This window comes from Coenobita brevimanus, chromosome 85 (assembly GCF_032717465.1).
Source record: "Coenobita brevimanus isolate Jiangsu-jjx chromosome 85, ASM3271746v2, whole genome shotgun sequence".
Taxonomy (NCBI): domain Eukaryota; kingdom Metazoa; phylum Arthropoda; class Malacostraca; order Decapoda; family Coenobitidae; genus Coenobita; species Coenobita brevimanus.
Window position 1 is genome coordinate 17463416 of NC_137038.1, and position 26964 is coordinate 17490379.

The 26964-nt window shown below is 41.8% G+C and overlaps 1 protein-coding gene across 1 annotated transcript in view; it reads right to left on the minus strand.

Annotated features, from left to right (window-relative positions):
- LOC145410366 (epidermal retinol dehydrogenase 2-like) overlaps positions 1-26964 on the minus strand; it is a 598304-nt gene that overhangs the window by 358422 nt on the left and 212918 nt on the right. The gene's annotated exons all lie outside the window — the stretch shown is intronic.

Here is a 26964-nt window from a genome sequence, read left to right on the forward strand (position 1 = left end):
TTTACACTGCTCTACCACTTTTCTCCTCCCCCAGCTCACTTGCTTTGGGAGGGGCTAAGTGGTTTATTTTCTTCTACCTAGCATTAGAAACAACTACAGGGACTCCTCATTATACACGCAGGTTGCAGGTGATCACAAAGAAAAATACTGTAAATGAGGAGCATTCTACGGTAATCCCTCAATTACCTGACGTAATACAGCCAAAGGCATGTCTGGATGGTGGATCCATCTGGATAATGGCCTTCTCCCCTGTCCCCCTTTGTACATACAGTCAACCCTTGACTATCACGAGTAATTGGTACCCTAGGCGACCCGCCATAGCCAAAATCGCGATAGCCATACTTAAGAACTAATGGGAAAAATTCTAATTGGTTCCCCGACCTCCAACTTTACCCCAACCTTACCCTATTTTCACATCTCCTTCACTAAAATACCTGGGATTACAAACCAATGCTGCAATTTAACAACAGTACAGTACATAAAGGTTATAAATAAAACAGAATTAACTGTAATGAGCCATTTTACTTAGCATTTTTGGAGAGGATGTGGGGCTTGGGTGGGTTGAAGGGGTTCCGAGGCTGGGATGGAGTATTACTGGCCACCCCTCCGACGTTGTATCTCGTCTAGGAATTGATCAGCTTCATCAGGAGTCTGGAAGGGACCCTCAAAACCTTCAAAGTCGTCAGCTCCATTATCAGAATCCACCTGAGGCTCACGGGATGGTCCTGGCTGTGGGTTGGGCTGAGCCTCGTTGCGACGGCGTAGGAAGTCTGTTATCTGGCATTGTTGTAGGTTGTTGATATGGGCATGGTATTGTTGGTGGTAACCTTCCAGTGCCTTCATAATCGCCGAAGAATTTGCCTCACTGTTGGCGCTAACATCTTGCTCGATGAGATGACGTAGCCTTACACCCAAGTCGATGATTTCCTTTATGTTGGCTATGTTGAGTCCCCCACGACTCCCAGCATCACCAGCGATGTTCTCCTCACCACTCTCACTCCTGTCCTCCTCTGCCACATTCTCCTCCTCTAGGATGTCGGCTGCAGTAACAGGGGGTGGCTGAATCATGTCGCGAATGTCGTCCTCCGTTGTGTCAGCAAAGCCAGTCCCAGGAATTCGCCGTGCCTCTTCCACTGCTGCCTGAATCTCCGCCTGCACAGACTGTGGCTCACCTGCCACATTCCCACGTCGGTCCTCAGGTAGCCCCTCCAAAATATTTCGCCAAGCGTGATGAATTGTTTTCTGTGTCACATCATCCCAGCATTGCACCATTAAGTCCACAGCTTGCTTAATATTGTACTTTTTCCAGTAAAGAAACACTTTTCTGTCATGTTCACTATCACCTTGCACTTCATCATCATCATCATCATCATCACCATCACTGTCCACTAGGTGCTGGATGAGCTGGGCATCCTTGGTAGCTTCCCTCATCCTGAATTGCCGTCGCGAGTAGGCAGACTTGACCATAGATATTACCTCCTGGTCCAGGGGCTGAATCATTGATGTCGTGTTGGGTGGCAAGAATTCAACTCTGACGTTAGGGTCTGCATCCCTCAGTAGAGGTGAATGTCCTGGGGCATTATCCAGCAGCAACAGAATGTTGAAGCGGATGTTGTTTTGGGCGCAATGCTTCTTGACCTGGGGAATGAACGCCTCCTTCATCCAATCTTGCGACAGCTTTGCCGACATGTACCCCTTCTTTGAAGACATCCAGTGCACATTCAGGTTGCTCATATCCTGTCGCTTGTAGGCCCGTGGACGTTTAGCACAATGAATAACTGTTGGTTTAAGGCGGCATGTTCCTGACGCATTCATTGCAAACAAGAGGGTGAACCGTGCCTTCATCGCCTTCCTTCCTTGTACGTGGGCAGCAATGGCTGTGATGAATGTCCGCCTGGGCATAGTTTTCCAAAAGAAGTTCGTCTCATCCATGTTGAATATTTGGTCAGGTGTATATTGGCCCTCCTCAATCACGTGCTTTAAAAAGTCGGGATACTCCTTAGCTGCTGCCATGTCCGCACTTGCTGCCTCACCACTGATTTTCTTGTTCTTGATCCGTTGCCGTTTCATAAATTGATCCACCCATCCCTTGGAGGCCACAAACAATGGTGGTTGTGCAATAGCCAGCTTCCTTGCAACCCCAACATATATCTCCCTGGCTGTGTCCATGACCTCACGCGTCTCCACCGCCTGGTTCCTCCGTGCCTGCCGATCAAGATACCTGGCCAGCAACTGTTCTGTCTTAAGGAGCACCTGATTACGACTCCGCAAGGCGTTGCTGGCTCCCTCTGACGATGCCAATTCCATGTGCTTCCTTATGTGCTCTCGTTTCTGGTAGATTCCTCGGACCGTGGACTCGTTGATACCAAATTTCTTCGCCACGCTGCACTTGCTCTCACCACCGTCGATCAGCCGCACAATTTCCAGTTTCTGAGCATAAGGCAGGTTCTTCCTCTTCCTCACTTGCTGTCCTGGGTTAGCCGCGTTACGTGCACCAATGGTAGGAGGGTTGGATGGGGTATTGGTGGCCATTGTGGTTGAACAATAGGTCTTCACGGCTATAGCTGCTGTCGACTGGTAACGCTGACTCTCTCTGAACCTTGGCGGGAAGGATGGGTAGCTGTAACCATGTCTTGGGCCAATCAGCGCTCGGGTAGCCTGTGACGTCGTGCCAATCACGGCGCGAGTATACGCATGGGTGGAGCTCGCGCGATTTGAATGTTTTTGGCCGACCATCGTCCGTGATAGCAGTATTTGAGGTCGCGATAAAGGTAATTGTGTTGCATTTCACCTGTCCTTGATAGCCATGAAACGCGATAGCAAAACCCGTGATAGCCATGAAACGCGATAGCAAAACCCGTGATAGCCATGAAACGTGATAGCAAAACCCGTGATAGCCAAGGGTTGACTGTACTTTGAAAGCCATTGTAAAAGGCCACTCCAGTACATCATACAACACTTATTCCCAATGTTTTACATGACTCTGTCTGGTCGAGCAGACCTATAAACCACAGCCAAGCAATTACCATGGTCAAGCAGACCCATCAACCACAGACATGCAATCACCACTGCAGGGCCATACCCTGCAATGACATGAAAAAAACATGAAAAAAACGGCCCTGCCAGGCAAAAATGTTTGCTCGGCCATAATTTCCATACAGACGCAAGCATTTTGTTAGGATAAAATGGAAAAATGTATGAATAATGGTTTCAAACAGCTATATCACAGCATCTGGATAATGAATTGTTTTGATAATGGATGTCTGGATCATCAAGGGATTACTGTAGTTATAAAGTGTTGCATGAGGATTATGTCAGACGGCCAGCCAGGGCACACTTATAAGACTTTACTTAATCCAAACCAAGTCCATAATCATCTAAAACACCACAATACAGACACACACCAAAATATTGATATACAAATCATACAAATGCATATCATAACATAATGAATCATAATCAGCACCTAATTATCATCTCTGAGGTCGGAGAACTTGTTCCTGTGTTGATCACTAGTCACTCAGTCCTCTGCTACACTCACCTCTTGGGCCAAGAATAAAGGGATTTCAACTGCAACAGGGAAGGGTAATGGCAAATGACAGCACTGCACACACTCAGACACAAGCAACACAGTGAATGGATGGATTGAGGGTATACAAGGTATGAAGGTGGTACAGGTTTGTTGGGTAAACGAAGTGGCCATCACTGACATGACAACCAGGTTGTGCGCCTCTCAGACAGTCACACTGTGGCCAACAAGATCTGTGCTGATCAGAATACTTTTCCACCACAGAGATCACTAACTCTACATCGATGTCCCCATACCAAAGGGACACAATGGGTAATGAGGGGTGCCACTGTGCCAAAGAAGAAAAAAATCTGTCAGAAGAAAAAAATTTGTCAAACACAGCTTTTTCAATCTGATGAGAATTACTGTTACACTACACATGGCTTGTTCAATGTATTTACTATGCTTTAATTTGTTGATGTGAAGCTTCTATGTGGTGGTGATGTGTACCCTGGGTGGAGCAGCAACAATGACCACCCAAAAGCCAAACCTCCTCATACTGCCCTACATCACACTATGGGAAGAATCCTGATCTGACCCCCAGGTGAGGTGCTGTCTACTACAAGGGGGTGTCAGTTCCCTACACGTTGTATGCATGTTGTACCTGTAGGACAGCCTCACATAAGCAGCTGCAAACCTGTGAATAACAGCTCTGCTCAGCTAGACAGACAGGGGTTCAGCAACAAGAACCATGCTTTATACACCACATAACAACAGAGTTAAAACAGTCAGCACCATCATCATCCATACTGAGTATCTAAAATAAATGAGCAAAAATACATACAGTAATCCCTCCACTATCCGATGTAACGGAGCCAAAGGCATGTCCAGAGAGTGGTCCCGTCCGGAAAGTGGGCCCCTGCCAGCTGGACTGGTACTTAAGGACCCTAACCCAGCCTAACTTTGAAAGCCACCTAAATAACTCCCCTACCAGACATGCACTGCACCTATTTATTCCTATTTAAGACCCTATTCACACCAATAATGGACAAAAAGCATGAAATAAATGAAAAGGAGCCAAAGAATGAGGAATTAGAAGTGATTGTACCTCAGCCAGGGTACTTACACCATGTCTGTGGCCACCTTCTCAAGGCTTTGGCAGTGGTGAAACTGCTCTTGAAGCACGTACAGTAATCCAGTGTCGTGCTGCACTTACAGTAACTCTTTGCACTCTGAGTTATAATTGTTTAACACTGCACATTGTTAATAGCACCACGCCAGTTTCAACCGCCAGTTTGCACTCCACAGTTAATCTTTTGCACTCTAAATTCTAATTTCTTAACATTGCACAACACTGTAAATTCCCGTGTGGTCTACTGGCGAGGTATTGCAGTTTATTCACTGCTTATTCACAAAAAAATGGGCACGTGTGGCATCCACCATGATGATGCATCCACTCGCGATCGAAGTTAAGCAGTAATTGTTGAAGTGTTGGTGACGGGGAAAAAAGAGTTGCCAGATCGCAATGGCCACATTACCAAACTCCTCAATTTTCAATACCAAATTTAACTTTTCATTACCAAATTCGTAAAGCTAGCATTTATTCTTCACTAATTACATATACAAGTGGAAATACATGTAATCACTCTTCTTATAAATAACAGCATGTTGATTATTTTCACGCTATGTTGGCTAGCAGACTAATCAGAGAGAGCAAACAATCCGCCATCTCCATCCTGTGTATCCTCATACATGTGAAAAATCTGTCTGGACAAATGTAAAAGTGTGCATGGAAAAGTTTGGAAGGAATGAGAAAGTGTTTTGATCGGTGATATGAATGGTAAAGTTGGGATTGTGAAGGTGGATGGAATAGTTGGTGAGTGGGGTGTGCCTGCTGAGACAGATGAGAATGGGAGTGCGTTAGTGGACATTTGTGCTGGGAGGGGGTTGGTGATAGCCAATACCCTCTTCAGGCATAAAATGATCCACAGGTATACATGGCGAGTGATGAGAAGGGTGGGTGGTGAACTGAATGAAAGGAAGGCAATGATTGATTATGTGTGTGTGGATGAAAGGATGCGAAAATGTGTAATGGATGCAAGAGCTTATAGAGGTTGGGGGAGTGGACTTTCTGACCACTACTTGGTGGTGGCCAGAATTAAGATTCAAGTAAGATGGAGGAATAGAAGAAGGGAAAGACGAGAGGAAGGAGTAGTTGCAAGGAGAGTGGAAAGGTTACAAGATGATGAGAAAAAGGCAGAGTATAAGAGAGAAGTGGAGGAACGATTGGGCAAATATGAATTGGAGCAGATGGGAGACATGGAAGGTGTGTGTAGGATATTTACAGAAGAAATATGTGCAGCATGTGATGTGACGTGTGGAAGGAAGAGAAGACGGAGGGGGGTGCAAGGAACAGCGTGGTGGACTGAAGAGGTGAGACAGGCTGTGGCACAAAAGAAGAAAGCATACAATGAATAGATGAGAAATAGGGGCGTGGAAGAAGTTGAGAGGCGGAAGAGAGTGTTATATGTAGAAAGAAAGAAAGAAAGAGGTGAAAAGATTAGTAAGAGAGAGTAAGAAGAGAGTGGATGAGGAATTTGGAAGGAATTTGAGTGTAAAGTGGAAGGACTGTAAGAAAATGTTCTGGAAAGAGGTGAAAAGAGTAAGACAGGGTGGAAGTGAAGTTAACAGGGGAATGAAAGATAAAAATAGTAGAATACTAGTGGAGAAGGGAGAAAAAGTGAGCAGATGGAGAGAACACTTTAAGGAATTGTTGAACATAGAGGATGGAAGTAATGCATGTATAAGTGGCTGGGGAATGGCTGGGAGAAGGAGGGAGGTGAGAAGACAGGAACAAATCAGTAGGATACAAGTTGTGGAAGCAATGAAGAAAGTTAAATCGGGGAAAGCCCCAGGAATTGATGGAGTGTGTGGTGAAATGTTGAAGCATGGGGGAGAGATAGTAGTAGAATGGATGAGGAAGATGTGCAGATTGGCCTGGGAGGAAGCTAGAGTCCCAGAGGATTGGAAGTCAGGTATAATTATTCCTTTGTACAATGGAAAAGGGGAAAAAGAAGTGTGTGGTAATCATAGGGGCATTTGTCTTCTTAGTATAACAGAAAAAGTGTATGGTAGGATACTTATTGACAGAGTTAGAGAAAGAACAGAGAAATTAGTTGAAGAAGAACAGGGAGGCTTTAGGAAGGGAAGAGGTTGTGTAGATCAGATATTCATTCTTAGATCTTTAGTAGAAAAGTTTCTGGAGAAGGGAAAGAAGTTGTATGCAGCTTTCATCGATTTGGAGAAAGCATATGACAGGGTGGATAGACAAGGATTGTGGAAAGTGTTAAGAATATATGGAGTAGATGGGAAGTTGTTGAATGCTGTGAAGAGTACATACAATGGTGCGAAGGCTGCAGTGCGTGTGGATGATGAAATGAATGAATTTTTCTCTTTGAAAGTTGGGTTGAAGCTGGGATGTGTCATGTCTCCATGGTTGTTCAATCTGTACATGGATGGGGTAATAAAAGAGGTACAAGGTAGGGTAGTGGATGTTGGAGTGACCCTGGTGAGAGAGGATAGTGTTTGGAAACTCCCTGTACTGTTGTTTGCAGATGATACTGTGTTGTTGAGTGAAGACGAAGGGGAGCTGCAAGGCTTGGTGGATGAGTTTGGGAGAGTGTGTAAGAAACGGAATCTAAAGGTGAATGTAGGGAAGAGTAAAGTGATGGTCTTTGAGAGAGGTGAAGACAGTGAATGTACAGCGAGGTTCGATGGTGAGGAATTGGAAAATGTGAGTCCGTTTAAATACTTGGGTAGTGTGATGAGTAAGGATGGAGGTTTGGAGGGTAAAGTGTTTTTTTTTTTTCTTTTTTTTTAATGCGAGGAAGAAGGAACCAAAGGCCATGAGCCCGCAGTAACAGTTCCCTCCAAGAGAAAAACAAAATACAATAGAGATCCAAATTCAAGATCCAATCATTTTGAGATGCCTGGACACACTGCGTTTGAAAGACTGGAGATCATAGGCAGCAGGAAATACAGATAGAGGGAGACAGTTCCAGAGCTGACCTGTTGCATAAATGAAAGACTAGGAGTAACGATTAACTCTTGCATTAGAGAGTTGGACAGAAAAGGGATGAGAGTTTGCTGCCAGACGGGTGCTATGCGCCCATCGTAGAGGTGGAGGAATGCAAGCAGACAGTTCAGAGGACCAGTGACCATTAAAGTAGCGATAGAAAAGAGATAAAGATGCAACAGTGCCGCAAAGAGACAGAGGTTGAAGAGAGTCAGTAAGAGGAGGAGAGTTAATGAGACGAAAAGCCTTTGACTCCACCCTATTGAGAAGAGCTGTATGTGGGGAGCCTCCCCACACATGAGAGTTGTACTCCACACAGGGGCGGATAAAACCCCTGTATAGAGTCAACAATAGTGCAGGGGTAAAGAAAGAGTGGAGTCGGCTTAGTACACCCAATCTCTTGGAAGCAGATTTTACAAGAGATGTAATATGATCTTTCCAAGATAAGTCCTGAGTAAATGAAACCCCAAGCATGTTCAAGGATGATGCAGGATTAAGCTGAATATTACTAAACATTAGTGGGTATACCTGTGGAAGATTTTGTCGGGTTGATAGGTGTAAGAACTGACTCTTAGACGCATTAAAAACAACCATATTATTTTTAACCCAGTCAGAGATACGAGCCAAGTCAGACATTAGGTGTGCCATAGCCTCATCCCTTGTTTGTTGAAGTAACTGTTGAGATGGGCGTTGCGGGAACCGAATGGAAAGGTGAAGGGTGGAGTCATCAGCGTATGAGTGGATAGGGTTAGATGTACAGCTTAGAAGATCATTGATGAATAAAAGGAAGAAAGTTGGTGATAGGACAGAGCCCTGAGGAACACCACTGTTGATAGATCTAGGAGAAGAACGATGGCTGTCTACAACAGCGGCTATAGAACGACCAGAAAGGAAGCTAGCGATGAAGGTACAGATAGAAGAATAGAAACCATAGGAGGGCAGTTTGGAAATTAAAGATTTATGCCAGACTCGATCGAAAGCCTTTGAGATGTCAAGTGCAATGGCAAAGCTTTCGCCAAAGTCCCGAAAGAAGGATGACCAGGAGTCTGAAAGATAGATGAGAAGATCGCCAGTGGAGCATCCCTGACGGAACCCGTACTGACAATCGGAGAGAAGGTTGTGATAGGAAAGATGCCTTAAAATTTTTCTATTGAGAATTGACTCGAAAACTTTTCTTTCAACAAAAAGATGAGGGAAGGATGATGAGGTAAAGATGTTAGAAAGATTTTTGGCAAGGTGCCAGAAGGAGCGGGAAGAATTCGAGTTGGAGAGTTGAGAGCATTTAGTATGGATGAAATTATTTTTGGTTGAGCGAAGAACAGACTTAGCATGATTCCGGGCAGAAACATAAAGATGATGTGATTCAGGGATGGGTTGGCTCCGGTACCTTTTGTAGGCCATCTCCTTGTTGCGGACAGCATTAGAACAAGCGTGATTAAATCAAGGCTTTCTTGCGTTAGTCAAGGATATGAGAAAGGAATGTATGCTTCCATGCCCAAGAGAATAACCTCCGTAATGTGCAAGGTACACTCAGATGGCTCACGGCCATGGAAGCAATAATCATTCCAGGGAAAATCAAAGAAGTACTGCCTGAGGGCCTCCCAGTCTGCGGCTCCAAAATGCCACAGACAACGTTTCTTTGGAGGGTCCACAGGCCGTACCGGAGTGATAGGACAGGTTAAGGTAATAAGGTTGTGATCGGAGGAGCCCAACGGAGAGAAAAGATAAACAGAGTAAGGAGAAGGATTAGTTGTGAGGAAGAGGTCAAGTATGTTGGAGCTCTCTCCAAGGCGGTCAGGGATACGGGTAGGGTGCTGTACAAGCTGCTCTAGGTCATTAAGGATAGAAAAGATGTAGGCTTGTTCACCAGGTGGATCCGTGAAAGGAGAGGAGAGCCAAAGGTGGTGGTGAACATTGAAATCTCCTAGAATGGAGATTTCAGAGAAAGGAGAAATGGATAGAATGTGTTCCATCGTAGAAGTAAGATAGTCGAAGAATTTTTGATAGTCAGTAGAATCAGGGGATAAGTAAACAGCACAGATATATTTAGACAGAGAATGACAGGAAAGCCGAAGCTAGAGTGTAGAGAATTCAGAAGAATCGAGTTCAGGAACACGAAAGCAAGATAAATCGTTGCGTATATATACACAACAGCCACCCTTGAAATGAGTATAGAGAAAGTAGGAGGATACAGAAAGGGTACAGCAGGGAAGAAAGGTTGCTGGTTCTTTGAAAGCAGTGATAAGAAACAGGGAAGTGAGCAAGGAAGTGAAAAAGTTACTACATGACAGTATTGTGATACAAACTCTAACGTATGGAAGTGAAGCTTGGACGTTGTTGGAAGGACACAAGTCAAGAGTGAGAGCAGTGGAAATGAGTTATTTAAGAGGAGCCTGTGGAGTCACATGGAGAGACAGGCTGATGAATGAGGATATAAAGGAGTGTTGTGGTGTGGATGTGGATGTGATAGGAAGCGTTATGAGGAACACACTGAGGTGGTTTGGCCATGTGGAGAGGATGGAGGGTGCAAGACTGACGAAGAGAGTGTATGTGAGTGAGGTGGAGGGGGGAAGAGGGACGGGGAGGCCGAGGATGAGATGGAGGGATGGGGTGGAGAGGTATATGAGAGAGGGGGGTATGAGTTGGGAGCAGGGCAGTGAAATGGCGGGGGACAGGGCGACTTGGAGGTGATTTGTTTGTGGCCACCCCAAACGGGATTGAGGTGTCTGGCAATAGATAAATAGATATTATATTTCCTGTGGCCTTCAGCATTTCAGCAGTCAACTTAGACACCTACTGTCTTCCCCACCAGCATCCTGCCTATTGCCCTATTCACAGTAGCAGCATCAATCAAAGGCCAAGGGCCAAACACTGGATCTGCTGGCTCCAGACTTTCCCTGTTCCAGTCAAACTCTTCATTCAACAACCAGTTATAATGTTCTTGAAAGACGTCTTTAATATCCCCACTGTTCACCACTATCTTTCCTTCATCATTCTTCACACAAAGCTCAGCTATGATATCCATGTTTTCCCTTCTCATCTATTTCCCATCTTAAATTTCACATTCTTCCTTTCCACACTAATTAGGTTATCCAGTAAATGTCTCTGAGACTCAGATTTTGCCCTGTATACTGTATCACTTTTCTAGCCGTACGCCTGGCAGCCAAGAATTCCTCTTTGTTACCACCCCTTTTCCATTCCCGAAAAAGCCTTCTTTTTTCCTTAAATGCAGCTTCTACACCCTCATCCCACCACCAAGTTACTTTATGTCTTGGGGGGGCCCCCTTGTCCATCCACACAATGAATCAGTAACTCTCATAAGATTGTTTTTGAGAACTCTGTACTGTTCATTAACACTTCTGTCAACAGCTCCCTGTTCAGCCACCACTATACTCATCTCGCTGTAGAAGGCATCCTTTACTGCTTGGTTTTCCAGCTTCCTTATTTTCCTCCTAGGTGCACAGGTCTTCTTTTCATCACTTGCTCCTTGAGCACCATGTCACATATCAATAACTTGTGCTGCTGCAAACACTCCTTGCTCCCAATTACTTTAACATCCCTCACTAACCTCCTAACACCCCTCGTGATGAGGGAGTAGTCAATCTGGCTGCTATTTCCCCCAGACTCGTATATAATCAACCCACTCTTTCTTTTCCTAAAATGTGTGTTGCACACAATCCTGTTCATTGCCTCCCCAAACTCAAGTATCCTTTCCACTTCCTCATTTCCTGTACAGTACATCCCCTTAGTACATGAGTGTATGGGCAGCAGAGGATGGCACATACTAGGAATTCATGTACTCAGAATAAATAAACTTATGGGAAAAATTATACGTGAGTGGCACCCCCCTTCATGGGCAACCCTTGAGACTTCTTTCAGACCTAAGTATTGTACTGTACAGGGAAACTATCTACGACATATTACCTAACATAAAGCAAACTAACAAGATTATGGCTTTACTAAATCAACAAGGATATGGCTTAACTATACCAACAAGAATATGGCTGCTCACCTTAACCCAAGAAGACAATAGGCTTGATGGAGGTAAGAAGGGGATCCGAGGCAGGATGAGGCACCTAGCATGCATCTCCTGCATCACCCACCACACCACCTCCTCACCACTCTCGTCGCCAGCACTTTCAACACTTTCACTACGTAACGCACTCACTTCATTCATAAACCCTTCAAAACTCGATTTCTGACGCCTCAGACATCGTATCATCCTCTTGATCCTCCGCAGGATATGGCTCTTTTGATGAAGATGGTAGTGATTCCTCACTTTCTTCAAGCTGAAGGTAACAGGTGATAAGGGTTTGCTTCCATCTCTTTACTTCAAGATTGTACCTGTTTGTGTAGAAGCGGAAGGTTCTGTCCTGTGAAGTCATCACCTCCACCACTCGCAACTGAGAGCGTTCGATGTTCTTGAATTCTTCCCTGAATTTATCAAGGGCACATAGTACCCTGCTGATCTCCATCATGGACAAATCTTCACTCTCCATCACTGGTGTTGCTGGCTTTTCTGCTGCAATCTCCTGCTCTACGTCGGCCTCATCCACTCGCTGCACGACTTCCTGGGGTTCCTGCTCCACTGCTGCCGAAAGTAAGCCGCAGATCTCCTCCAGTGTGACGGCCTGAAACCTGGGCACAGCTTGTGCAGTTGTGAGAATGGCTGCCTCCAGGGCTCTTGCTAACTGTCAACGGTTGCAAGCCATTTGGCTCCTAAGGTTTCAGATTTATGAGCCAAATAAATTTTTAGTAGCCAAACTGACTACGAGGCAAAATATTTTACGAGCAATAAAAATATTTATTTATTTACACATTGTGATGATTAGAATCATATAATGAGGTTCTAAACATTCACAATGGCGCCAAGGAAAGACTTAGTAATTGATCACAAAGTGCTTTTTTGTTAATTTAAGTGAGATTTACTTATTTTGTAGTTTACTGGATTTTGAAGTGGATGTATTTTCTCCTCGCCAAAAGGTGACTTGCATGTAAAATTTGTTCGCCAAAGGGAAAAAATACTAGCATTTGCGAGCTGTGGCTCGCCAAACAATAGCCCTGGCCTCAGCAGCGGCCAGGGACTGAAAGCTGCTTCCCGGTGCGATTTCACATAGGTGCAGTACAAGGTGCCAAGCATGGGTAATTGTTGCAGCAGTTATATCTGCCCAAGAGGACAACAGGAATGTGATGGCATCCTTGAGGTTGAATGACTGCCAAAAAGCCATAACAGTCACCCTCAACAACCTCATATCAGCCCTCCTGACCAGGATATAGTCAATCTGGCTACTGTTTCCCCCATACTTCTATGTACAGTAGACCCTTAACATCCATGGTTTTAACATACACGGTTTTGAATATCCGCAGATGGCTAACGAAAAAAAATATATACACTCAATCCTCGAGTACCACGGCCAATAGGGACTGGACAAGGACTGTGGTACCCAAATCCGCGTCACTCAGACAATATGTTTGTGTGTATAATGGTACAATGTGTTCTGGCGACTTTTCATAACTCACTTTTACCCCTTTTTACAACCTAACCCCACGTAAATTAACCCTTACTTGCACCCACCATCAGGTAAAAGAATGAGACGTAACTATTGTTATTTAAAAAATCAGTGGCATTAAAAATAGCATTAACAAAGGCAGAAGTTGGGCTGGGTACCCTTTAATTGATACGTAGCTCCATGGTATTTTCCTCCCTCCCCTCAACCCCATTGTTGTTGTCAAAGTTTCGCCATCTCTTGTATCATGTGGCCTTCAGGAGAGACCTTAGGCCATATGGTTAGATGAAAATTCATGGGTTTGACGGCTTTAGGGGACGAAACAGAACAAAAATGTGTGCTAACCAGAAAAAATTACATTCATCTTTGTGTTCTCTTGAGTTAGCGTTCCGTTTCACATTCTTCATTTGATATCGCGCTTCCCTACACTTTTCAGACAGACTAAGCATATGGCTAAACTGCTCAGTCAGTCCGAAATGTGTTGGGAAAAGCGATATCGAACGAAGAATGTGAAACGGAATGCTAACACAAGAACACATGCATGAAAGAGTACTTTTTTTTTTTTTTTTTTTTTTTTTCCGTTCCATTTTGACCTCTAAAACTGCCAGACCCATAAATTTTAGTCTAACCATACGGCCTAACGTCTCTCCCGAAGGCCACATGATATGAGAAGGCGAGACTTTGATAACATTATCGGTGGGGGGTGGGGGATGAATGCCGGAAAGCTATAGTCGCGACAGCGAGAGGTGGCGGAGAAGCTCATCCCACTCTCTTCCCACTGGAATGTCTGTGATTGGTGGATGGTGGGGTGGGAGGTGTGTGAGTGAGGTTAGGAGTCCATTTGATGACCAGTACAGGTGTACCGTCTAATCTGGAAAGACATCTTCACTTGCCTGGTGCTACACTCTCTCTTTCTCTCGCTCGCTCTCTCTCTCTATGTATGTATGTATGTACACCATGTACGTTTTTTCTAACATTTTGTTGTGATATGTTTTCATTATATTTATTAATATCTTTTTTCATGGTCTTGAAATACAAAGGAAAATACTGTATTTATCATGCTGTACTTATGCAGTCAGTATCCCATTATAAGGCTCATCAAGTCATCCGTAATTCATCGCCGTATTTAATAACCTTAAATGTACTGCACCAGCCTCCTCCCTTCAACCCATCTCTCTCTCTCTCTCGAGCGAGCGAGCGAGCGAGCGAGCGAAAAAAGGAAACACAGGAGAGGTATTGATAAAGGATTTGATGTAGAGATTTCATAATACATATTGTAAGGAAGAAGGAAGTTAAAATGAAATGCAGCAAAGAGTGTGTGTGACCTGAGGAGGGAGGCTAATTCTCAAGGGACAATATATTCTGGTGTGTGTGTGTGTGTGTGTGTGTGTGTGTGTGTGTGTGTGTTCTTACCTAATTGTTCTTACCTAATTGTATCTTTACAGGAATGAGTAAAGCTCGTACTGTCCCGTGTCTTAAACCATATTTATCGTACATATCCTTAAATTTGTGAATTGTTTTGGCACACACTATTTCATTCGGTAGTGCATTCCATTGATCAATTGCTCTGTTTGGGAAACTGAATTTCCTTACGTTTTTATCACCTCTCTTCTTATGCATTTTTTTGTCGTGTCCTCTTCCTGATGCTTCTCCATATGTTAAGTAATCATTTATGTCTATTTTCTCCTTTCCTGATATGCACTTATATAGCATTATCATGTCACCTCTTTTCCTTCTCTCCTGTAGTGTTGGCAGATTCAGTTTATTTAGTCTTTCTTCGTAGCTTAGGTCCTTTAAGCTTGGGGTCCATCTTGTAGCGGCCCTTTGAACTTTTTCAATCTTGTCTATATGCTTTTTGAGATGAGGACTCCAGACTACTGATGCATATTCCAGGGTTGGTCTAATGAATGATGTTATCATCCTTCTTAGCATGTCTTCATTTATGCATGTGAATGCTATTCTCATATTTGCAAGCAGTGTATACATGTTCCGTACCTTCTCGCTGATGTGGTCAGCCGGAGATAGTCTGTTACTGATAATCACACCTAGGTCTTTCTCTCTTTCTGATGTGTATAGGGTTTTATTTCCTAACTTATAATCCCAATCAGGTCTTTTTCCACTTTTACCAATCTTGATTACATGACACTTGTCCACATTGAATTCCATTTGCCATGTACTACTCCATTCATGAAGTTCATTTAATTCTTCTTGTAGCTCCCTACAAGAGTCTGTGCTAGTAATTCTCCTTTGTATTTTTGCATCATCTGCAAACATATTCAGATAGCTCTCATTTCCAGTGTTACTGTTTATATCATTTGATACACTAAAAACATGATTGGTGCCAGTACCGAACCCTGTGGTACTCCACTAGTCACTTCTTTCCATGATGAGTAGTTTCCTCTTAGTACTGTTCTCATTTCTCTTTTTATGAGAAAGTCTTGCATCCAACAAAACAGTTCCTCGAATTCCTCCTTGATGGTACAGTTTCCATAAAAGTCTTTGGTGTGGTACTGTGTCAAAAGCTTTCTTGAAATCTAAATAGATACTGTCCAACCATCCTTCCCTTTCCTGTATTGTGTTTGTTACTCTGTCATAGTAGCTCAACAGATTAGTAACACATGATTTTCCTTTTCTGAAACCAAACTGTCTTTCTGTTATCATACTGTGCTCTTCTAGATGATTTACCCAAGCTTTTCTTATAAGTTTTTCTAATACCTTGCTTACAACACTGGTCAGTGATACTGGTCGGTAGTTGAGAGGATTTTGTCTATTTCCTTTCTGGAATAAGGGGACTATATTTGCTTTTTTCCAAATATCAGGTAGTTTACCTTGACTCAAGGATTCTTGAAAATTAAAAATAATGGTTTACATAACTCCTTTGCACATTCTCGTAATACCCAACATGAAATTTCATCAGGACCACTTGCTTTTCCTCTGTCTAATCTACTTAACTCCTCCTGTATTACTTTTTCTGCTATTTGTATATCTGGTAGTATGTGTGGACATGCGTGTTCCACATAGTCCGTCTCAAAATTTTTTTCTTCAGCAAAAACTAATTGGAAATTCTTATTTAGTGCTTCACAAATATCTTTCTCTTGTGTATAAGTGATTCCCTCGTCCGTAATGGATTGTATTATATCTTTTACTTTGGTTTTGCTTCTGATATAGCTGTAAAACAGCTTTGGTTGATCACTACTTTTATTTATTATATTCTCCTCAAACTGTTTTTGGGCTTCCCTCCTTATTCTTGTATAGATGTTTCTTGCCTGTTTGTAATTATTATACGCCCTTTCACTACTGTGTCTTCTGTATCTATTCCACAACAAATCTCTTCTTTCTTTTGATTTTTTACATTCTGTATTGAACCATTTCTGTATATTCTTATCTGCTTCTTTGTGCTGTGGGATGTAATTCTGGACTCCTATTTCATAAAATTCACAAAAATTTTTATATACAGCATTTAAATCTTGTCCCCTAAGCTCATTTTCCCAATCAACTTCTAAGAAATACTTCTTTAGGTCATGATAATTTCCCTTTTTATAGTTTAGGCTCTTTTTGTAACTGTCAGTGCTGTTTACTATGTCATATGCTATCCTGAAGTTATAATTTAGTACTGCATGATTGCTTTTGCTGAGTGGAGGGTGATGTATTAAACTGTCAATGTCATTTTCTTGCCTAGTAAATATTAGATCTAGCACTGAAGGTACATCAAGTCCTCTTTTTCTGGTGGTTTCCCTCACATGTTGCGTTAAGAAAAACTCTTGTACGAGATCCAGGAGCTTTTGGTCTCAACAGCTTTCTTGGCTATTTATATCTAGAGTATTCCAATTTATATTTGTATTGAAGTCCCCAGTTAGTATAATTCTTTCCGATTTCTCTTCCATTTTATGTAGCAATGATCTTATACTCTGAATTGTACTCTCTGCCAGGTCCTCATATTCGTCTCTTTCCCATGTGTTTGATCTGGGTGGCATGCACAAATTGGCTACAATTACTTTACCTTCAGATGTGTCGATCTCTACTGCAATCAGTTCTACTTGTGATGGTATTTCTAGGTTTATTTCCTTGACTTTTAGATTTTTCTTAGTTAATATTATAATTCCTCCTCCTTTTTTTAAATTTCTGTCTCTTCTCCATATATTGTATTCCTCTAAGTTTAGTATGTCATTGGATATCCTTGGTGTTAATTTTGTCTCAGTTAGGCATATTATTTGTGGTTCATTTTCTCTGACATAATCATTCATCTCTAGTAATTTAGATACCATTCCATCCACATTTGAGTACATCAACTTTATCATCTTGTTTATATACTTGTCATGACATGGTTCTAATACCTTCCTCCTTTTTCTTCCATCCTGTTTGTGTACCACTTTCATACCTGCAATCCTATTACTTTGTAAAAAAATTTCTTCTTCTCCTCTTCTGATCTTCCCTCATTTTTTGTTTTTGCTTCCTCCCTTTTCCCTTTCAGTAATTCCAGTTCCTCTTGTGTTAGGCATCTTTTTATCCATACATTTTTGAACTCCTCTTTTTCCATAAGATTCTTTGCATTTTTTAGTATCTCTTCCACAGTGTTTACACTCTGGAAAGTCACCTTTAGATGTCTTGTCTTGCTTTTCTCGTATTTCCCTAACCTTTTGTGTTCCTCTATGTCTTTACTACAGATTTCCTCTGATACTTCTTTCAGTAAGCTCATTACATTTGCCATCTCCTTTTTGTCTCTTGTGATCTTGTTTTTAACTTCTTCCTCTTCTATACCAGTGATTACTATTGATTTATTTATCTCTACTGAATCTCTGACTAACTTTGGATTGTTTTTGATTATTCTTTTCACTTCCTTTTTAATGCTTTTTTCCTCCACCCTTGTTTCTAAGTCTTTCTTTACTTTCACCATTTGAGCATACGTGGTTTCTACATCATTTTTGTAGCTTTGCACAGCTTCATTCACCAATGTTATCTTCTCTTCAATATCACTGCTCTGGTCCATAAGACTGCTTGCATGCCTAATTGTCTCTGTGTTATTTTTGAACTCTTCCATAACACTCTTGTGATTGACTACTGTACTTGCCATTTCACTCACTTTCTTCCTAAGCGTACTCAGTTCCACTGTTAGTTCACTGATGGTTGTGTCTTTCTTATTGGCCTCCCTTCCTAGTTTTTCTATCTCTTCCTTTTGCAAGTGCATTTGCTTCTTTATTTCATCAATTTCATTTTTGAGAGCCATTTCTAGTTTGTGTACACGTTCAACCAGTCTATTGTGTGTGTGTGTGTGTGTGTATTTACCTATTTGTATTTACCTATTTGTAGTATACAGGAATTGAGCAATGCTCGTGTTGTCCTGTCTCCATATCCACATTTATCAAGTCTACCTTTACACACATGAATGTTTTTCTCATGCACCACCTCTTTGTCTAAGTCGTTTCAAATATTTAAGAATATACCTAATTGTGATATACACGGAATGTACTATGCTCGTGGGTTTCCGTCGCTGTTTCCCAATAAGTCGAATTTAACTTTAAACTCGTTTAAGTTTTTAGACTGGACGATCTCTTTGTCCAGGCTATTCCATAAGTCTATACTTCTGTAAGGAAAGCTATATTTCTTGATATCCTTCAAGCAGCTTGACTTTTTCAATTTCATTCCATGTCCTCTTGTTGCTCTCTTATCCCATACAAACAGATCTTCTTTGTCAATTTTATCTACTCCCACCATGGTCCTGAACACCGCAATCATGTCTCCCCTCTTTCTCCTTTCCTCTAACAAAGGCAAATCCAGTTTTTCCAGCCTCTCTCTGTATGACAGGTCTGTCAGACTGGGGACCATCTTGGTTGCTGTTCTTTGTATTCTCTCAATCTTGTTTATATCTTTCTTTTTGTGTGGGGACCACACTACCGCTGCATATTCTAACCTGGGGCGGATCATGGCCTCTATCAATTTTTTCATCATTTCCTCATCCATATAATGAAATGCTACTCTTATGTTAGTCAAGAGCTTATAAGTCTCTCCAACTATCTTGTTAATGTGCTTTTCTGGTGACAAACTATCTTGGACCAGCACTCCCAAATCTTTCTCTTCTCTCCTTTTTGTGATTAATTCATTACCCAAAAAATAATTCAGTGATGGTCTCCTGGTACTTTTACCCATTTCCAATATTTTACATTTCTTTACATTAAATTTCATTTCCCACGTCCGGTTCCAATTGTGTATCCTATCCAAATCCTCCTGCAGTATTTTACAATCCTCCTCAACCTCTATCTTCCTCAAGATCTTTACATCATCAGCAAACAGACTCGCATAACTGTTCACTTCATCTACCATATCATTTACGTAAATCAGGAACATTACTGGCGCCAACACTGAGCCTTGAGGGACTCCACTTGTTACTTCCCTCCATCCAGACATCTTTTCCTTTATTACTGTCCTCATTTGTCTGTCTCTCAAAAAGTCTCTCATCCATTCCAGAAGTTTCCCCTTTAGTCCTCCTATATATTCTAGTTTCCACATTAGTCTCTTATGAGGTACCTTGTCAAAGGCCTTCTCTAAGTCTAAGTACACACAATCCACCCAACCATCTCTCTCCTGTACCACATCAATCGCTCTTGAGTAAAAGCTCAACAAGTTTGAAACACATGACCTTCCACTTCTGAATCCAAACTGACATTCAGCCAAAATATTCATCTCTTCCAGATATTTTATCCATCTGTCTTTCAGGATTCTCTCACACAATTTTGCGACCATGCTGGTTAGAGACACTGGTCTATAATTCAGGGGTTCTTCCCTGTTTCCTCCCTTGTAAATTGGTACCACATTTGCCCTCTTCCATTCTTTTGGCACTTTCCCCTCTTCCAGTGAGCATACAATTAAGCTGTGAATTTTATCCGCCAGTTGTTCTCTGCATTCCTTCAGTACCCAATTAGAAATTCCATCAGGTCCTGGGGCTTTCCTTACATCTTGAGTTTCCAGTAATTTATACACTTCCTGCACCTCCACTTTTATATCTTTCATCACCGGAACATTTCTAATCACTCCCTCCCCTTCCACAAGCTCCTTTTCTTTAGTGAAAACTGACTGGAAACGTTTGTTCATTATTTCTGCTTGCATTGCCGCATCCTTAAAGACCTCTCCATCTACTTTCAGCTTGGTGATTCCTTCCTTTTGTTTCAGTTTGCCATTAACAAATCTATAAAACAGTTTGGGTTCATCCTTGCATTTGTCAATTATACCTTTTTCAAAATTCCTTTCTTCTTCCCTACGTATTCTTGTGTATTCGTTTCTTGTTCTTTTATATTCTTCCTTTGTTCTGTCGTTACCTCTCTTTCTCCAATTGTTCCACGCCTTATCTCTCTCTTTTTTGGCTATCATACACCTTCTATTAAACCACTCCTTTTTCCTGTTTTCTTTCCCTCTTACTCTTGGTACAAATTTTTCCACTCCCAAATTATAGAGGTCTAGAAACATATCCCACTTCCTCTGTATCTCTCTTGTTTCTCTGAATTTTCTCCAATCCGCATTTTCAAAAAAGTTTCTCAATCCTGTAAAATTTGCTTTGCCAAAGTTGTATCTTCCCTGTCTATGAAGCTCGTCTCTTGGCTCGACGTTTCCTATTAACATCTGGAACTCAATGACCACGTGATCACTTTTTCCCAAAGGACAGAGATATTCCAATGATTCTATTACATCGGGTTCTTTGGTGAACAGTAAATCTAACCTTGTTGGTGTGTCCTCACCTCGAAACCGTGTCTCTTCTTTGACCCACTGCGTCATCACATTATTCATTATTATATTTAATAACATAGTACCCCACGAATCCTCGCCGCCTCCTGAGTACCATTCCTCCCAGTTCACCTCTTTACAATTAAAGTCACCCACCAAAATTATATTATTGCTTTTCTCAATTATTTTTTGCAAGTAGCTAGCCATATCTGACAACATCTCATGGTATTCGTCATCCTTCCATGCTCTCGTCTTTGGGGGAACATACACTACCGCCATATCTCTCTTAACATTCTCTCCAGTTTCTAATTTCATATATATCACTTCAGCCCTGCCTTCTCCCATTTCCACAGTATCTACATTTATGTTGTTCTTCACTGCTATCATCACTCCTCCTCCCTTTTTTTCTTTCCTGTCTTTTCTCCATAGTCTGTATTTACCATCTCCCAAATGAACATCAGTATCTTCTCTTAATTTGGTCTCTACAAGGCACATGACATCAGGTTCATGTTCTCTCAAGAAATCATTAATTTCGATCCTTGTCGATATGAAACCATCAACATTAGTATATATCACCTTCAAATTATTTTTGACATTATTAATACCCTCTTCTCTCCTACTCTCTGTCCGTATCACTTCTTCAACTTCTGATCTTTCACAACCATCCCCCCTAGTTTCCTTCACTTCTATTTCCTTAAATACCATTTCCTTACTTTCATATCCAATACTCTCCAAAAAAAAGTATTACGTTCTTCCTCTGTCCTCTTATCATTTTTTTCCTTTACTTCTTCCTTTAATGATTTTAAAACTTCTCTTTCTTCTTCATTCAGATCTTTTCTTATTATAATATTTTCCATCCCCGCCTCTTTGCTTAATTTCCAGGTCACTTTAAGTATCTCATTTATTACACTTTCTGATGTAAACTTGACTCTCATTGGTCTTGTTTCCCCTTTCTTATAAGGCCCTATCCTCCTTACTTCCTCAATTTCTTTTACCCACTTGTCTCCTTCGGGGTCAATCTTGCCTAATATTCCTCTCACCATGTTCGTGTCTTTCTCGAGTCTTGCGAACCTAACCTTTTCTTCCTCTTCCCTGTTTCCAAATACTACCACACATCTGTTCCTTTCTACAGTTTCTCTCACTATTTTCTCTTTTTTCTTCAGTATTTTCACTACATTTTCTTCCATTTCTTTCTTGTTCATTTCCCTTTCTTCCTGGATGATCTCTCTTAAGCTGACCACTTCTTTCTGTTCTTCTTCTACGTGTGCCCACTTTGCCTTGTGTTCTTCTAGTACATTACTCACCTTCTCCGTTTTATTAGTACTCTCTTCAAGTTTCCTCCTCAGTTCAACATTCTCCCTCTTCAAATTCTTAATCTCTTCATTGGCTGTTTCGTTGGACTGGATTAGACTCTGTATGGTGGTTTCCGTATTTCCTGACACATCCTTTATCACTAGATTCTCTACTTTTTTTCGAGTTCACTAATCCTCATAATTAATGTTTTCACCAGGTCCATGACATTAGTATTAGCATCAAATCCTTGAAATTCCATTCCCTCATTGTTTACATTTTCGGCCATCTTTAACGTACCGGTAAAGTACCTAAACAGCTGTTACCGAATAAGCCACAAACATTCATGTATACTATTGCCAACAAATCTTTACATTTTTGGTAGTCTACCAACTTTCATTATTTTAAATTTATAGAAAGACCCTAGGAGACAGGACAGACAAAATTCCTGAAACTACTCAAGGTTAGGAGCGATGCCTGGGACGACCTCTCTCTCCGGCTGTGTGTGTGTGTGTGTGTGTGTGTGTGTGTGTGTGTGTGTGTGTGTGTGTGTGTGTGTGTGTGTGTGTGTGTGTGTGTGTGTGTGTGCGTGCGCGTGCACATGCCCCTCTCTCTCACTATCATACTCCAGGACTTGTACACTTTGTTCCACATCAGTAAAGTCATTATCGTTATATGCAATCCCTCCACGTATATATATATATATATATATATAAATATATATATATATAAATATATATATATATATATATATATTCGTTTTTGCTTACATTTGTTGTGGTGTATTTCGAGAGAGAGAGAGAGAGAAAGCAACATAAGGAAGAAAGGGGTTTCGGAGTGGCAAGTATGGACAGGTGGACCTTGTGACCTGTGATTCCCTTCAGCCCTCCAGACAATCCCCAGGGACGTGAGCGCAGTGTGAGCCTCAGAGAATGTTTCCCTTTGTGTCCTCTGTATTTTGCATCATACCTCTTCACCTCACCTTCCAGCGCTTTGTCTGCTTGTCCGATGGAATGCATTGCTTTTGGCTTGGGGTGTGTATTGTATGGCCTTGCTAATGCTTTATTCTAAAATATAAACTTGGCATACCTGCGTTCAATCGATAAAAAAAAAAAAATACTTTACACAGGTGAATAATGTTTTCACAATGAGCAATGCTCCTGTTCGTGTTGGTTTAAGCCAGTTTATTCTGAATGAATATATATATATATATATATATATATATATATATATATGATGCATGTATATATTGTATGTATAAATATATGTCTGAATGCATGCATGTACGCCCTCCGGAGCGACGGGGTAGGGGAGAGAAGAAAGGGGCTTAGGAGTGACAAGTATGTCCCGGTGGACCTGATCTTGTCATTACCACTCCCTCAAAGCACACGTGTTTCTTTTTCTGTATTCTGCTCTCTCTCTCTCTCTCTCTCTCTCCTTCCCTGATTTTGGCTTATGGTGAGTACTATACTGTCCTTTCTAATGTTTTACTCCTTAAATGTTTTTGGCTGGACTTTCATATTCTAGAATATCAACATGCACACCTGTATGAATTGTGATATACCATGGGTAATACTCTATGTACACATATTAACTGCTGTAGCAATAAATAAAGCTTCAAACAATGGTGATCAATTTGGTGACGGTACTAGAGGGAAATATAAGCGCTCTCACACCTCCCCATTCTGCTCATCACCGTAGACCAATCAGGGACAAGAGAAGGAAAGCCTTTTCCTCACTCCTCCCTGAGGGAGGCGCTTCTCCGCCACTTCTCGCTGTCGCGACTATACGTATCAACATAAGGGTACCTAGCCCGACTTTTTTGTTAATGCTATTTCTAACATCATTAGTGATCTTAATTACAATGATTATATCACTGTTTTACCTGATGGTGCATATAACTGGGGTAATTTACGTGGGGTAAGGTGGTAAGGAGGAGTAAAAATGACAATTTCTCTGACGCTCCACATAACGCCCTATAGGCCTAAGCTTCTCAGTCAGCTTCAGGACAAATATAAACTTTCAGTGCTACAAGGTTCGCATCACTTCCTTCGCACGATCTTTATCTTCTCCTGGTCCTTCCAAATCGTTATGATGGTACATTCATGTACTCCACACTTTTTTGCCATTTCGGTAAACGTACGCTTTACTTACAGCAGTAGAAGGACCTTAGCAATTCAATTCATATTCCTCCAGTTTGTTTTCGGTGTTTTTCTGACTATTTTAAGGGTGATAAATTACAACTTCCTGCAGAAAAACTACCCACATTTCATCATCACATTCCTTAAGCCGTACCTATGATTGTCTTGACGTACTCAAAGGTGGTTTTCGTCTCCCAATTTCCCAACTGGATGCTAGGTTAGATTAGGTTAAATTATTAGGTAGAGTTAGGCTAGGTTAGGTCAACTGTAGTTAACATTTAGGACAGGCCCTTTCGCTGTAACCCTGACAAGTCAAACGAGTTGACACAGTGTAACACAGCTAAAAACAATGGGGAAACAGATTTAGCATGAAACAATTATTTACCTCCCATAAGTAATCCGAAAAATACAAGACTATCAGAAAGAAGATCGAAGAATGTGGAACTGAACGCTAACTTGTAAGAGAACATGGATGGAAGTAATTTTTTTTTCTGGTTAGCAAACATTTTCATTCAGTTTTGTCCCCTAAAACTGCGAAACTCATATGACTGTGAGGTAAAGTCAGTGAGATGCGAGAAAGGATTTTATAGCCGTATGCTCAGCCGGTCCGAAACGTGTTGGGAAGCACGAATTCGAACGAAAATGTGGAACTGAACACTAATTTACGAGAACCCATGGATGAAAGTTTTTTTTTTTTAATTAGGAAACATTTTCGTTCCATTTCGTCCCCTAAAACTGTGAAACCCAGTATGAGTGTGGGGTAGAATTAGGCGAGGCGCGAGAAAGGACATAACCGTATGCTCAGTTAGTTGGAAATGTGTTGGGAAGCACTAAATCGAGCGAAGAATGTAGAACAGAAAGCTAATTTACAAGAACACATGGATAAAAGAGTAACTTTTTGTCAAGCAAACATTTTCATTCCATTTCGTCCCTTAAAACTGCAAAACCCATTATGAGTGGGTAAGAACTAGGTGAGGCATGAGAAAGGACTGATAACCATATGCCCAGTTGGTCCGAAATGTGTTGGGCAGCATGAAATTGAATGAAGAATGTGGAACTGAACCCTAATTCAAGAGAACACATGGATTTTCTTTTTTTCCTGATTAGCATACATTTTCGTTCCATTTCGTCCCCTGAAATTGCGAAACCCATAAATTTTGTCTAACCATTTGGCCTTGAGTGTGCCCATGAAGCATATTTCCATTCTGTATGGTATTCATCTCACCACCGGGAACCCTTAGCCAGGAACGATGCTCGCCCAGTTGTTTCAAAACTAACCATAGGTTTTTCTCAAAAATATGCTCAGTGTGTTTCCCAGGCAAAATTTTTTCTACCTAACACCTAACCTATCCCACTAGGGCTGCTTGGCTTAGGTGGCTGGGTGTGGTATTGAGATCAATACCCATACAGAATGGAACTATGTGCCCAGGAAAAGTACCCAGAGTTTAGAGAGTGACGTCATCGCGCGCGACTTTCAAATTTAGTCGCCAGGCCAGCTGACTTCCCGCGTGAGCTCGAGTTTTTCCGCGTGTTGACATGACTTGTCTCATTACGATGACCGCATAAGAACAAAAACGTGTTACTCAAGGATTGAGTGTATATCTCACTGAACTCTGCTGACACTGTAACATTATCCCAGGCACAGTTCATGGCTGTTTTAGTAATGGTATTATCCAGTGAATGAAATATACTGTAACACTCTTCCTTTTGGCCACTTCATTTATTAATGTCATTCGTTCATCAGGGGAAAAATGTTAGGACAGGCTGGGATTACCTGTACAGTATTTCTTTTCTTCCATTTTCTCCCTTGCAACCTTCGTGGCGAAGGGCTTTGTTGTGTTTACCAGCTGATACAAGGGGAAAGTTCCATGATTGGTTGGTCATACCAAAGCTTTGTGTGTAAGAGCCTCTGTCATTGGCTAATCTAAAATCAGCTTGTGACGGTTGAAACGCTGCGCGCGACTGGGCCAGCCAAACCCAGCACAGCTCACCAAACGCCAATCCGCCAGCCAGGGAGGGCAATAGAACGATAATTACCATATTTCAAGGGCGTACGGTTGGGGGAAGGGAGAGACAGGTTGACATGGAAGGGAAAGAAGCAGGTAGGGTGGAGGGTATGCCTTTGATACTGGGAGGAGAGAGGTGCTGGTGGTCATGGGAATAAGGAGAGAAGGACTCAGGGATGGTGAGAGGCAGTGGGTTCAGAGTGTAGATGGAAGAGAAAGAAGGCTGAAAATACAAAGCAAGGTACTGTAAACTGTACCTGTATTATATTATTTTTTGTTGTGTAGATTCATCATTCATTCACTGCCAGACGCCATGTATCCCAGACGGGGTGGCCAATGGCTTAGAGTTAATTGTTTTACAGGGAGGGGCACTAATCCTCCACCAACCCCACTTGACACGTAGATAATCTGTAATAATGGTAAGCATCAAAAAGGGATCAATGTGCTTAATTTTTGTAAAAAACAGTACAGGTGTATTGTTCCAAGTTGTGCAATAATCTCTGCAAGAATAAGACAGTTCATCCTTCCCTCCTGCCTGCGCAAATTCACTCTCACAATAGCCACACTAGTATCAACATCTCGTGTGTCCTTGCTGTCACCCAATACGATTTTACTTCACCATGCCCCCTAAGAGAGCATCCAAATCACAAGCTGGAGCCTCCCTTAAGTGCCCAAAGAAGGTGATGACTTTGCAGGAGAAGGTGGAGTTGTTAAATAAGTTACG